The 15,645-nt window shown below is 42.2% G+C and overlaps 1 protein-coding gene across 3 annotated transcripts in view; it reads right to left on the bottom strand.

Annotated features, from left to right (window-relative positions):
- PIGP (phosphatidylinositol glycan anchor biosynthesis class P) overlaps window positions 1-15,645 on the bottom strand; it is a 50,768-nt gene that overhangs the window by 2,883 nt on the left and 32,240 nt on the right. For 2 of the 3 annotated variants that reach the window (XR_012090796.1, XR_012090795.1), the window contains one exon: window positions 12,114-12,523. The gene's annotated coding sequence lies outside the window, so the exon portion shown is untranslated. Of the gene's footprint in view, window positions 1-11,559; window positions 11,666-12,113; window positions 12,524-15,645 lie in introns of those variants that run through there. The other variant, XR_012090798.1, reaches the window with a different exon arrangement.

Genomic DNA, 15,645 nt, shown 5'->3' on the forward strand with positions numbered 1-15,645 from the left:
CAAAGAGAAGGTCTGTGTCAACAGAGTTGTTATCTGGTAGAGCCCATTTTCACAGCTCCTTCGAGCACTGTCACTCGCTGATCAGGTGACGGATTCTTCCTAGTCACCCACTCCACCTCCTACTTAACCTGAGACTCATTATTATTTTTTTTTTTTTTGAGACGGAGTCTTGCTCTGTAGCCCGGGCTGGACTGCAGTGGCCGGATCTCAGCTCACTGCAAGCTCCGCCTCCCGGGTTTACGCCATTCTCCTGCCTCAGCCTCCGGAGTAGCTGGGACTACAGGCGCCCGCCACTGCGCCCGGCTAGTTTTTTTGTATTTTTAGTAGAGACGGGGTTTCACCGCGTTAGCCAGGATGGTCTCGATCTCCTGACCTCGTGATCCGCCCATCTCGGCCTCCCAAAGTGCTGGGATTACAGGCTTGAGCCACCGCGCCCGGCCGAGACTCATTATTTAGCTCTTTCTGCTTTTGTAAAAATAATTTAGATATTAAACCCCATTTTAATCTATCATCCAAGGGCAGATGCAGTTGCTTAGTAGCATTTAGGAAAAAAAAAAAAAAAAGTTTGGTTTGATTTGGTTTTGCGACAGAGTTTTGCTCTTGTTGCCCAGGCTCGAGTATAGTGGCACAATCTTGGCTCACTGCAACCTCCGCCTCTTGGGTTCAAGAGATTCTCCTGTCTCAGCCTCCCAAGTAGCTGGGATTACAGGCATGCGCTAATTTTTTGTATTGTTAGTAGCGACTCGGTGTCACCATGTTGGTCAGGCTGGTTTTGAATTCCTGACCTCAGGTGATCCATCCGCCTCAGCCTCCCAAAGTGCTGGGATTACAGGCATGAGCCACTGAGCCTGGCAAAAAAAAAAAAAAGGTATTTATTAAAAAATTTTTTTTAACCCACCAAATAATTCCCGTAACAGTAACAGAAAGGACCAGGCATGGTGGCTCACGCCTGTAATCCCAGCACTGTGGGAGGCCGAAGCGGGCAGATCACCTGAGGTTGGGAGTTCGAGACCAGCCTGACCAACGTGGAGAAACTCCGTCTCTACTAAAAATACAAAATTAGCCGGGCGTGGTGGCACATGCCTGTAATCCCAGCTACTCGGGAGGCTGAGGCAGGAGAATGACTTGAACCCAGGAGGCGGAGGTTGCGGTGAGCTGAGATCGCGCCACTGCACTCCAGCCTGGGCAACAAGAATGAAACTGTGTCTCAAAAAAAAAAAAAAAAAGAGTAACAAAAAGATAGGGATTTTTAGGAGACAATTAGATAAAAATGTATGTGATGACTGTATAAGGGCTGTGTGTATGAATTTATAGGGAGTAGAACCTTCACTCTTAGTTGGTGACTGTTTGGGGCTTGTTATTATAATAGATGAACACTATTTTTTAAATTTTTTATTTTTTTAACCCTACCCTTAACCCATGAACACTATTTTTAATTAAAGCATCTAATGTAAAATTATTTTGAGTTTTTAATATTTTGATGATAAATGTGTATTCCTGAACGTTTTTTACTTACTTATCTTACATGTGGTGTCTCCCTGTATGTAGTACATTATATCGATTTCTACTTGAAATAAATATTTTGAAAGAATATTTGATAATCACCTTTTTTGCTTAAGACATTTTTGGAATTAAATAGTCCCTGCTTTAAGGTTTTTTGGTTTTTCATGGTTTTTAAAAATAATGCTTTTAAAATTATAAACTATTAATATTTTATGTCAGTATTCTATTTTATTTTTTAAAATTTTAGACACAGGGTCTTGCTCTGTCCCTGGGTGGAGTGCAGTGGCTCAATAATAGCTCACTGAAGCCTTGAACTCCTGGGCTCAAGGAATCCTCCCACCTCAACCTTCGTGGTAGGTAGGATGACAGGTGTGGGCCACCATGCCCAGCAATGTTTTTTTGAGACGGAGTTTCACTCTTGTCGCCCAGGCTGGAGTGCAATGGCACAGTCTCAGCTCACTGCAACTTCTGCCTCGCAGGTTCAATCAACTCTCCTGCTTTTGCCTCCTGAGTAGCTGGGATTACTAGCATGTGCCACCACGCCTGGCTAATTTTGTATTTTTAGTAGAGATGGGGTTTCACCATGTTGGCCAGGCTGGTCTCGAACTCCTGACCTCAGGTGATCCACCCACCTTGGCCTCCCAAGGTGCTGGGATTACAGGCATGAACCGCCGTGCCCAGCCACCCAGTTAATTAAAAATATGTTTTATGTAGAGACAGGTTCTCAATATGTTGCCAAGGCTGCTCTTGAACTCCTGGCCTCAAGCTGTCCTCTCACCTAGGCCTCCTAAAGCACTAGAACTACAGGAATGAGCCACCAAACTAGGCCTAATATATTAAAAAGTAGGAGTATGAACGGAAATACTTTTAGCAATCCAAGCACTATAGAAAGTACACATTGCAAAGTAAAATCACATTCTGCTGTTCTCCCTTTCCTTTGTCTAAAGGTAAACAAACATCAATTGTTTTTTATTGCTTCAGTCTTTTGAAAAATTCTTCTTTTTGTGTTTTTCTTTTCTGGGCCTTTTTTTTTCTTTTAAAATGTTTACTTTTTTGGTTTTTGAACAAATTTGGCTTTTTCTTTTAAAAATTAAAAATTGTATTTTATTGTTTCTTTTATTTGTTTAAAGTACATCTTTTCAGACTTAAAAACAATTAAACCTGGGTGAATTTCAGAAAGGATTTAATATGACCCCTAGTTTTGCTGGCTTTTTCGCAGAAAAATACTGGATCACAGAAAAATACTAGAAATCTTATCCTTACTCCTTCATGTGATGCTTGAGATAAAAACCAAATAATCACATCTAGCTTTGTTGAGTTTTCTTGGTAAATCAGTTTTATCGACAAATAAAACCGGTCCAATAATGAGTTTATCCTAAATAAACCAAACATAGTCCAAATTCTGATGGCATCAACCTCCAGAGTTTAAAATATGCTGCATGTGCCAGGCAAGGTGGTTCACTCCTGTAATCCCAACACTTTGGGAGGCCGAAGCAGGTGGATCACTTGAGGGGAGGTCAAGACCTGCCTGGACGTGGTGAAACCCCGTCTCTACTAAAAATACAAAATATTCGCTAGGTGTGGTGACACGTGCCTGTAGTCTCAGCCACTTGGGAGGCTGAGGTGGGAGGATCACCTGAGCCGGGAGAGGTTGAGGCTGCAGTGAGCTGAAATCACACCATTGCACTCCAGCTTGGGAGACAGAAAGAGACCCTGCTCAAAAAAGTTAATATATGCTGTATGAAAAAAAAATACATACATATATGCTGTATAATAGTTTCACATTACATTAATTCTAAATTACTTAGAATCTGGCCAGCTTAGTGCAAATACAAAACAAGGCACTTTAGCTGTGGCTAGCAATGGAATCACATATACTGTGGGTCAGATATTTTTGATAGCAAGGATATGGTGAGCTTGGGGCCTCCTTAGCTCTCTGATTTTTGCAGTTACATGAATGAACTAAAAGTCTGAAACCTAAGAGCTCCAGGGTTTTGATCATGTATCCCTCTGACTTAAAAAATGTAGCTGAGCATGGTAGCTCACACCTGTAACCACAGCACTTTGGGAGGCTGAGGCAGGAGGATCACTTGAGCCCAGGAGTTTGAGACCAGCCTGGGCAACAGAGGGAGACGACCTTCTCAACAAAAAATGTAAAAGCTAGCCAGGTGCAGTGGTGTGTGCCTATAGTCCCAGCAACTCAGGAGCCTTGAGCCTAGGAGTTCAAGGTTGCAGTGAGCTATGATTGCACCACTGCACTCCAGCCTGGGCAACAGAGTAAGACTGTCTCAAAAAAATACAAAATTAAAAATGTGTGCCCGCCCCCTAACATATATTCACTTATGAATTATATGTTATGTTGAGCCATTTGAAATTGCTGATGTTTTACCATTTTTAACCTACAAAAAAGGCAATTTCACATGGTTCACCCAACATGTACTACTGGGATAATATATTGCAGATTACAAAGTATACACAAAACACATATTTTAAAGGATCGTCCAGGTTGGGCATGGTGGCTTACACCTGTAATCCCAGCACTTTGGGAGGCCAAGGCAGGAGGATCGCTTGTGATCAGCCTGGGCAACATAGCAAGACCACATCTCTACAGAAAAAAAAAGCAAATAAGCAATTTATTTACTTTTTAAAACTTGTAGCCAGGCGCAGTGGCTCACGCCTGTAATCCCAGCACTTTGGGAGGCCAAGGCGGGTGGATCACGAGGTCAGGAGATCGAGACCACAGTGAAACCCCGTCTCTACTGAAAATACAAAAAATTAGCCAGGCGTGGTGGCGGGCGCCTGTAGTCCCAGATACTTGGGAGGCTGAGGCAGGAGAATGGTGTGAACCCGGGAGGTGGAGCTTGCAGTGAGCCAAAATAGCACCACTGCACTCCAGCCTGGGCGACAGAGCGAGACTCTGTCTCAAAAAAAAAAAACAAAAGAAAAAAAAAAAAAAGAAGAAGAAGAAGAAAAAAAAAAACACTTGTATTTTAAGTTCAGAGGTACATGTACAGGTTTGTTACACAGGTACATAGGTAAAGGCATGTCATGGGGTCTTTTTATACAGATTATTTCATCACGCAGGTGTTAAGCCTAGTATCCATTTGTTATTTTTTCTCTCCTCCCACCCACCAGCCTCCCATGGGCCCCAGTGTGTGTTGTTCCTCTGTATGTGTCCATGTGTTCTCATCATTTAGCTCCCACTTATAAGTGAGAAGATGCAGTATGTGGTTTTCTGTTCCTGCATTAGTTTGCTGAGGATAATAGGCTCCAGCTCCATCCATGTTCCCGCAAAGGATATGATCTCGTTCCTTTTTATGGCTGCATAATATTCCGTGGTGTATATGTACCACATTTTCTTTGTCCAGTCTACCATTGATGGGCATTTAGGTTGATTCTATGTCTTTGCAACTGTGAACAGTGTTGCAATGAACATACACGTGTATGTGTCTTTTTAAATAATTTTTATTTTAGGTTTGGGGGACAAGTGAAGTTTTGTTATATAGGTAAACTTGTGTCACGGGGGTTTGTTGTACAGATTATTTCATCACCCAGGTATTAAGCCTAGTACTCAATAATTATTTTTTCTGCTCCTCTCCCTCCTCCCTCCATCCTCAAGTAGGCCCTAGCGTCTGTTGTTCTCCTCTTTGTGTGCATGAGTTCTCATCATTTAGCTCCCACTTATAAGTGAGGATATACCATGTTTGCTTTCCTATTCCTGTGTCAGTATGCTAAAGATAATGGCCTCCAGCTCCATCCATGTTTCTGCAAAAGCCATTCTCTTGTTCTTTTTTATGGTTGCATAATATTCCACATTTTCTTGATGCAATCTGCCATTGATGAGCAGGTAGACTGATTTCCAGTGCATGCATCTTTATGGTAGAATGATTTATATTCCTTTGGATATATACCCAGTAATGGGATTGCTGGGTCAAATGGTAGTTCTGTTTTGAGATCTTTGAGGATTCTCCACTCTGCTTTCCACAATGGTTGAACTAATTTACATTCCTACCAACAGTGTATAAGTGTTCCCTTTTCTCTGCAGCCTCATCAAAATCTATTTATCTATTTATTTATTTATTTATTTAATTTATTTATTTTTTACTTTTTAACAATAGCCATTCTGACTGGTGTATGATGGTAGCTTGTGGTTTTGATTTGCATTTCTCTAATGATCAGTGATGTTAAGCTTTTTTTCATGTTGGCCACATGTATGTCTTCTTTTGAGAAGCATCTGTTTAAGCCTTTGCCCACTTTTTAATGGAGTTGTTTGTTTTTTCTCTTGTAAATTTGTTTTAGTACCTTATAGATGCTGGATATTGGATCTTTGTCCGATGCATAGTTTGCAAAATTTCTCTCCCATTCTCTAGGTTGTCTTCTTACTCTGTTGATAGTTTCTCTTGCTGTGCAGAAACTCTTTAGTTTAATAGATCCCATTTGTCAATATTTGCTTTTGTTAAAATTGTTTCTGACATCTCTCTCTTTTTTTTTTTTTAAAGACAGAGTCTTGCTCTGTCACCCAGGCTGGAGTGGAGTGGTATGATCTTGGCTCACTGCAACCTCTGCCTCCTGGGCTCAAGTGATTCTCTTGCCTCAGCCTCTTGAGTAGCTGGGATTACAGGCGCACGCCACCACACCCAGCTAATTTTTGTATTTTTAGTAGAGATGGGGTTTCACCATGTTAGCCAGGCTGGTCTCAAACTCCTGACCTCAAATGATCTGCCTGCCTTGGCCTCCCAGAATGCTGGGATTACAGGCATGAGCTACCGCGCCTGGCTTTGCTTTTGGCATCTTTGTCATGAAAACTTTGCCCATTCCTGTATCCAGAATATTGCCTAGGTTGTCTTCCGGGGTTTTTATAGTTCGAGGTTTTACACGTAAGTCTTTAAAATTCATCTTGAGTTGATTTTTGTATATGGTCTAGGGAAGGGGTCCAGTTTCAATCTTCTGCATATGGCTAGCCAGTTATCCCAGCACCATTTATTAAATAGGGAGTTCTTTCCCCATTGCTTTTTTTTTTGGTCACTTTTGTTAAAGATCAGATGGTTATAGGTGTGTGGCCTTATTTCTGGCTCTCTATTCTGTTCCATTGGTCTGTGTGTATGTTTTTGTACCAGTACCATGTTGTTTTGGTTACTGTAACCCTGTAGCATGGTTTATATCAGGTAGGGTAATGTCCCCAGCTTTGTTCTTTTTACTTAGGATTTCCTTCACTATCCAGGCTCTTTTTTTTTGTTCCATATGAAGTTTTAAAATAATTTTTTCTAGTTCTATGAAGAATGTCATTGGAAGTTTGATAGGAATAACATTGAATTGGCCGGGCGCAGTGGCTCACGCCTGTAATCCCAGCACTTTGGGAGGCCGAGGCGGGTGGATCACGAGGTCAGGAGATCAAGACCATCCTGGCTAACATGGTGAAACCCCATCTCCACTAAACATACAAAAAATTAGCCAGGTGTGGTGGTGGGCACCTGTAGTCCCAGCTACTCAGGAGGCTGAGGCAGGAGAATGATGTGAACCTGGGAGGCAGAGCTTGCAGTGAGCCGAGATCGCGCCACTGCACTCCAGCCTGGGCAACAGAGTGAGACTGTCTCAAAAAAAAAAAAAAAAAAAAAGAGTAACATTGAATCTAGAAATTGCTTTGGGCAGTATAGCCATTTTAATTATATTGATTCTTCCTATCCATGAACATGGAATGTTTTTCCATTTTTTTGTGTCATTTCTGATTTCTTTTACAAGGGTTTTAAAATTCTCATTGTAGAGATCTTTCACCTCCCTGGTTAGCTATATATTTCTAGGTATTTTATTCTTTTTGCGGTGATTGTGAAAGGGATTGAGTTCCTGATTTGACTCTCGCTGACTGTTGTTGGTTTATAGGAAAGGTAGTGATTTTTGTACATTGGTTTTGTATCCTGAGACTTTGCTGAAGTTGTTTATCAGCTGAAGGAGCTTTTTGGCCGAGACTTTAGTGTTTTCTAGACATAGGATCATGTCATCTGCAAACAGAGATAGTTTGACTTCCTCGCTTTCCGTTTGTTTGCTCTTTATTTCTTTATCTTGCCTGATAAGCATTTTAATTATTAATAGTTCTTAAATCCTTTTATTCTCATGAAATAAATATATATACTAAATAAATGTATGTATACTGTGTGTGTATATATATATAATATTTAAGCTATTTCACAGAGAAGCATGGATTCAAATAAAAGAAATACAGCATGCACTTACTAAATCATGATATTTTTCAGTTACATCCACCAATTATGAAGAAGTTTTTACTGAAATTTGATGAATAAATCTTCCCTTGATATGAATCCAAGTTTATTTATTTATCCTTTTTTATTCTTTCTCTTTCCTTTTTTTTTTTTTGAGACAGGGTCTCACTGTTGCCCAGGCTGGAGTACAGTGTGGTGTGATCTCAGCTCACTGCAACCTCTGCTTCACAGGTTCAAGTGATTCTTCTGCCTCAGCTTCCCAAGTGGCTGGGACTACAGGCACCTGCCACCACGCCCAGCTAATTTTTATTTTTATTTTGTATTTTTGACAGAGATGGGGTTTCGTCATGTTGCCCAGGCTGGTCTCTATCTCCTGAATTTAGGTCAATCTGCTGACTTCAGCCTCCTAAAGTGCTGGGATTACGGGTGTGAGCCACTGTACCCAGCCTGCCTATTTATCTATCTATCTATCTATCTATCTATCTATCTATCTATCTATCTATCATCTACCTACCTATCTATCTATTTAAGATGGGGTCTCACTGTGTCACCCAGGCTGGAGTGCAGTGGTACAATCATAGCTCACTGCAACCTCAAATTCCTGAGCTCAAGCAATTCTCCCGCCTCCGCCTCCTGAGTAGCTGTGATCACAGATATTCACCACCATGCCCAGCTAATTTTTAAATTTTTGCAGAGATGGGGGTCTCTCTATGCTACCCAGGTTAGTCTTGAACTCCTGGCATCAAGTGATCCTCCCTCTGTGGCCTCCCAAAGTGTTTTAAAATGAACCCCATTGTATAACCTTCCTGAAGAAGTCAGAAGATCACCACTAGCCTATCATTCTACAGCAAAACACGCATGGGGAGAGAGAGAGAAGACTGCTCTTCGAAAGACCAATTTTGTGTTCCTGTCACTTGGGTTTTAAAAATCAGGTGATTTCTCTTTAAAAATCTGGATCTCTGGCAGTGTTTGCCTGTGATCCTGCAAGGAGTCAATCGGCTGGAGCTGAGGAATGGCTGTTGGTGTTGAACAGTCCAGCCTCTCCCGCTCTCCACAGTCTCCATCTTCCTCCATCTCCTTCCATTTCTTTCCTGCAACAGCTTGCCTAATAACGGAGCAGTAAATGGATTTCACATGTGGTGCCATCTCTATATGTTTTCTCTGGAATCATTTTAGCATTCTAATCAAAATGGCCGCTCCAAAAATGGTTATACTTAGCTAGGTTTTCTATAAAATATCTGTGTTTTAAAAAGTAATTTATGATTGAGGCTGACTCCTCTGACACATCTTTCTTTCAGTGGCTCACAAAAAGTAGCTCCTAATGAGTTTCATTATTGAAACAGAATCTTGCAAATACCACAAGCTGGAACATGCTAGAAATGTCTGCACTTTCACCCGACTGTACTCAAACCTCCCACGCTGTGTGATTTGATGTAATAATGGTTTCTTCAAATTTCCAGCCACATTTTCTCTGAGTCTCCCAGTAGATTTTCTTACAAAAGAAGGCATTTCAATTTCTTGCCATAGTGTTTCCTATTTGCTGTTTTAACCAGTTTTGCTGTGGTAGGAAGAAAGTGCTTTCTAATTTTTTTTTAAACTTCTGTATTACACACAGAATTGTGAAACATGCTGTTTAACACGCTGTTAAACATTTGTCATTAAGCTGAGTGAAATTTTGTTATGATCTTGTATTGAGGATCACATGATTTTTAAACACAATTGATAGTATCTAAGGAACAATGTATGCTTTGCTTGAGGTCCAATGATAAAAGATGTTAATAATTCAATTATTTTTCTTGATAATGTTAATTATTTTTGCTAACTTTTTGCCAGATCTCTTTTAGCTTGTTATGTGGCTGATGATGAGCTTGCAATAAAGACAGAAATGTTAGCCTTGACATTTGTTTGGGGTTTGCTTGAGCTTGCATTATCTATATTATTTTCAATCCAGTTTCTTGGGCAGAATTTTGTTTGTTTTGTTTTGTTTTAGAGAGACAGGGTCTTAATGTGTTGTCCGGGCTGGAGTCCAGTGGTGCGATCACGGGTCACTGCAGACTTGAACTCCTGGTCTCAAGCAATCCTCCCACCTCAACTTTCTGAATAGCTGGGACCACAGGTATGTGCCACCATGCCTGCTACGTGTGTGTGTGTGTGTGTGTGTGTGTAGATGGGGCCTCACTATGTTGTGCAAGCTGGTCTCAAACTCCTGGCCTCAAGTGATCCTCTTGCTCTGGCTTCCCAAAGTGTTGGGATTGCAGGCGTGAGCCACCACATTCACCCAGAAAAATGTTAAATTTTATTTTATTTTTTTTTTTTTTTATTTTTTTTTTTTTTTGAGACGGAGTCTTGCTCTGTCGCCCAGGCTGGAATGCAGTGGCCGGATCTCAGCTCACTGCAAGCTCCGCCTCCTGGGTTTTCACCATTCTCCTGCCTCAGCCTCCCGAGTAGCTGGGACTACAGGCGCCCGCCACCTCGCCCGGCTATTTTTTTTTGTATTTTTTAGTAGAGACAGGGTTTCACTGTGTTAGCCAGGATGGTCTCGATCTCCTGACCTCGTGATCCGCCCGTCTCGGCCTCCCAAAGTGCTGGGATTACAGGCTTGAGCCACCGCGCCCGGCCGAAAAATGTTAAATTTTAAATTGTGATGTAATTCACCTACCATAAAATTCACCTTTTTTTTTTTTGAGACGGAGTTTCACTCTCGTTGCCCAGTCAGGAATGCAATGGCGTGACTTCGGCTCACAGCAACCTCTGCCTCCCAGGTTCAAGCGATTCTCCTGCCTCAGCCTCCCAAGTAGATCACAGGCATGCACCACCACGTCTGGCTAATTTTGTATTTTTAGTAGAGATAGGGTTTCTCCATGTTGGTCAGGTTGGTCTCAAACTCCCCACCTCAGGTGATCCACCCATCTTGGCTTCCTAAAGTGCTGGGATTACAGGCATGAGCCACCGCCCCTGGCCAAAATTAACCCCTTTAAAGTGTACAGTTCAGGCTGGGCACAGTGGTTCATGCCTGTACTCCCAGCACTTCGGGAGCCAGAGGTAGGAGGATCTCTTGAAACTTGGAGCTTGAGACCAGCCTGGGTAACATGGTGAAAGCCCATCTCTACAAGAAATACAAAAATTAGCTGGGTGTGGTGGTGCGAGCCTGTAGTCCCTGCTACTTGGGTGGCTGAGGTGGAAAGCTTACTTGAGCCTGGGAGGTTGAGGTTGCAGTGAGCTATGATCACACCACTGCACTCCATCCTGGGCGACAGAGTGAGACTGTTTCCAAACAAACAAACAAACAAACAAAACCACAAACACCCAAAAACTGTATAGTTCAGCAGCTTTTTGTGTATTCACAGAAGTGTACAAGCATCACCACTAATCTCAGATAATTTTCATCATCTTAGAAAGAAATCTCATACCCATTAGCAGACACTCCCATACGCCCCAGGCCCCGGCAGTCACTCACCTACTTTCTGTCTCTCTGGATCTCCCTCTCCTAGACATTTGATAAAAGTGGAATCATACAATGTGTGTGTGTGTGTGTTTTTATTCGGCTTCTAAATTATTTTTTAAAACTTAAAAAAAATTAGATTAAAAAAAAGCCCAGAAGTCTCAATACTGCACCCCCGTCCCCACCAAACCATGGTCCCTTTCCACACTCACCTGGGCTGTGCACAGGCGACTGTGGTTAGAGCACAGCATTGATGCCGTCAGCAGCACAGCCTCGACTTCGATACAATCCAATTACCTCGGCTCAGAGAACAATTTGTTCCGAATAAGGAAGTAAGCAAATCCTTGTTTTGCAAATTTCTGCTGTTGGCCTAGAGAGTGACAGTGCTCCCAAAAAGCATCCCACTCATTATGCTCTGCGGGAACGCTCCACTGCATGGGGCACATGCGTTTTCAGTAGCATTGTCTTCATGCAGGGAGAATAGAATATTTGTTATCAAGGAAGGCTGCAAAAAAGTAAAATATGTACCACCAACAAGCCAATACACCCAAGAAGTGTTCATTTTAGGACTTAGGAGTAAATTCTGGTGGGCATCACACAAAGGAGTTTTAGACTATTTCAGGTCGATGTTAAAGTAAGGCATAAAACTGCTCCCCGAAATTATACATAAGATTATTCTTTCCCTTTCTATTCCAGAGGTCTATTTGAAGAGTATGTTGAAGAGCACATTTTTTAGAGGCAAATTCTTAGCAATTTTGTTACAAATACTAACATCAAGGAAATAAAAACCATCCTTTCTTCAATGTAAACTTTTAATTTTTTAAATATTTTGTATTTATTTTATTTTATTTATTTTTTGAGACAGCATCTCAGCATTAGTCCGTTCTCCTGCTGCTATAAGGACATACCTGAGACTGGGTAATTTGTAAAGGATAGAGGTTTAAGTGACTCACAGTTCAGCATGGCTGGGGAGGCCTCAGGAAACGTACAATCATGGTGGAAGGGGAAGCAAACACATCCTTCTTCACGTGGCAGCAGCAAGGAGAATTGCCGAGCAAATGGGGAAAAACCCATTAAAAAACCATCAGATGGCCGGGCACGGTGGCTCACACCTGTAATCCCAGCACTTTGGGAGGCTGAGGTGGGCAGATCACCTGAGGTCAGGAGTTCGAGACCAGCCTGACCAACATGGAGAAACCGTCTCTACTAAAAATAGAAAATTAGCCGGGCATAGTGGTGCATGCCTGTAATCCCAGCTACTCGGGAGGCTGAGACAAGAGAATCGCTTGAACTTGGGAGGCGGAGGTTGTGGTGAGCCGAGATCGTGCCATTGCAGTCCAGCCTGGGCAACAAGAGCAAAACTCTGTCTCAAAACAAAACAAAACAAAACAAAAACCATCAGATCTTGTGAGAACTCACTATCACGAGAACAGCATGAGGGTACCCACCCTCATGATTCAATTACCTCCCACCGGTCCCTCCCATGACATGTGGAGATTATGGGAACTACAATTCAAGATGAGATTTGGGTGGGGACATAGCCAAACCATATCAGACAGGGTCACACTCTGTCACCTCAGCTAGATGCAGTGGTGCAATCACAGCTCCCTGTGGCCTTGACCTCCCTAGCTCAAGCTGTTACCTTCCTTAGCCTCCCAAAGTGCTGGGATTACAGGCATAAGCCACAGGGACTGGCCCAGTGTAAATTTTCTATTAAAGAAGAATACACGTATAGAAACTACATAAATCATAAACTTAATTTTCAAAGTTAATCTGCTCATGTAAGCAGTACTCAGATCAAAAACAGAGCAGAACTGGTCCCCTAGGATAACCCCTGGCACTCTCTTCCAGTCTCCACCCCTCTAAAACCATAGATACGATTTGTCTAGTTTTGAACTCGACATCAAAGAGACCAAATGGTATGTGCTCTTTTGTGTCTGGCTTCCATCCTTAACATTATGCTTGGGAGAATCAGCCCAACTGTGATGTGAAGCTGTAGGCAGCTCATTCTCATTACGAGGAGAACTCTGTTATGTCAATGTATTCACTGTCCTATTGACAATTGGTTACTTTCCGGTTTGTGTTTATCAGAAATAACACTGCCTTGACCATGCCTGTCGATGGCTATTGGTGGACATACAGACTCATACTGAATGCATTTCTTTTCTTTTTTTTTTCCTTTCTGAGACAGGGTCTCACTGTGTCACCCAGGCTGGAGTGCAGTGGTATAATCACCACTCACTGCAGCCTCCACCTCCCGGGCTCAAGTGATCCTCCTGCCTCAGCCTCCCAAGTAGCTGGGACTAAAGTTATATGCCACCACGTCTGGCTAATTTTTGCATTTTTTGTAGAGATAGGTTTTGGCCATGTTGCCCAGGCTGGTCTTGAACTCCTGAGCTCAAGTGATCCACCTGCCTCAGCCTCCCAAAGTGCTGGGATTACAGGCATGAGCCACCACACCTGGCCATTGGGTATATTTCTAAGAGAAGTAGCAAGAAGATAGTTTTTATGTCTGCCTCTCATATATTTGGTGTCCTCCACCTGAAAATAATTTAAAAACTGAAGAGTGGAGGGCATGGACCACGAAGTTTTAGAGGAAAAGAACAAAGTTACCAAAAAGGCTGTTATTTTCTGTGCGATCTTTACTAATGAACCAGAGTTTAGGGGTGCTGTTGTGTCCAGAAAGTGACCATAGTCAGTGGGCTCTTCCTTCTTCCTAAATTGGGATTTTGTAACAAGATTTAGGAGCTTACTTCATTTGGGAATGGGATGTGACTTGGAAACGTGAGAGGGGACCTGGGAATTCAATCCCCCTTCTTTTTTTTTAAGACAGAGTATTGTGCTGTCACCCAGGCTGGAGTGCAGTGGCATGATCTGGGCTCACTGCAACCTCTGTCTCCCGGGTTCAAGCAATTCTCCTGCCTCAGCCTCCCGAACAGCTAGGATCACAGGCATGTACCATCACGCCTGGCTAATTTCTGTATTTTTATTATTTTTTAAATATTTTTTGAGACACAGTCTCACTCTGTTACCCAGGCCAAAGTGCAGTGGCGCAATCTCTGCTCAGTGCAACCTCCACACTCCCTGAGCTAAAGCAATTCTCCTGCCTCAGCTTCCCAAGTAGCTAAGACTACAGCACACACCATCATGCCTGGCTGATTTTTGTATCTTTAGTAGAGACGGGGTTTCACCATGTTAGCCAAGCTAGTCTCAAACTCCCGACCTCAGGTGATCTACCCACCTCGGCCTCCCAAAGTGTTAGGATTAAAGGCGTGAGCCACCATGCCTGGCTTAGGAATTCAATCTCTTAAGAAGATCCTGGAGAAGTCTAATAATTCTCTTCTGAAGGATCCATGAACTTACCAAGGCTTCAACTCATCTCATCTCCTTACATAAAGAGAAAATCTAATTACAGAAAGCATCAAATTGGAGAACAGAACCCACATCCTACAAATGCTTCTTCTCAGCAGCGAGCATGGTCCCTCCCTGACCTCCCTTCCTGTGAGGTAGCATCCTTCACCAGGAATTACTTACACTGACCACGGGCCACCTGTCGCTACTCTCATCTGCTTCTATTGTACATCCCTACCATGCCAATTACAGATTTTACTAAGATTTTTTTTTTTCTATTATTTTATTTTGGATCCTGAACAATCAACTGAACTGAAAGAGGTTTTATGTGTGTTTGCTTGAGCAGTTTATTCATTTAGTTTTCAGAGACAGGGTCTTGCTCCATCGCCCAGGCTGGAGTTCAGTGGAGCAATCACAGCTCACTGTAGTCTCGGACTCCTAGACTCAAGTGATTCTCCTGCTTCAGCCTCCTGAGTATCTGGGACTACAGGTGCAACCATCATGCCCTGCTCATTGTTTTATTTTTTGTAGGGACAGAGTCTTGCTATGTTACTCAGGCTGGTCTCAAAATTCCTCGGCTCAAGTGATCCTCCTGCCTCAATCTCCCACAGACCTGGGATTACAGGCGTGAGCCACCGTGCCTGGCATGAGCAGTTTATTTTTGTCACCTGTTTATTAGAGGGTAATATAGCAAAGAAAAGAAAAACTGTCCTATACAGAAACCACCAGAGGAAGAATTTGCTACTTTCCTGCAGGGCATGAATCATGTCTGCATGACTCATTTTTGCAGAACTACTGGTGAAAGGCCAATGCATAAATAGGTACTTTGTGATGATGATCATGAAAATGATGGATAATAAAAAGATACAAACAGTTCTGACTGCCTTAGAAGGCAGTTGCTGGGCAAATAAAAAATACAGTACTATTTTAATATTCTATTGCATCATTACTTAGTAATCCTTACAAACAGATTTTATTTTATAGTTTCAAATATTTCAAAAAGATGTTCGATGCCATTACAGAAATGCCAATTAAAACACAGTGAGATACTGCTACATCCCTGTTAGAATGGATACAATTTTATTTATTTATTAAAAAATTATTATTGTAAATTGACGAACTATAGTTGTATTT

The sequence above is a fragment of the Chlorocebus sabaeus genome, chromosome 2 (assembly GCF_047675955.1).
Source record: "Chlorocebus sabaeus isolate Y175 chromosome 2, mChlSab1.0.hap1, whole genome shotgun sequence".
NCBI lineage: Eukaryota > Metazoa > Chordata > Mammalia > Primates > Cercopithecidae > Chlorocebus > Chlorocebus sabaeus.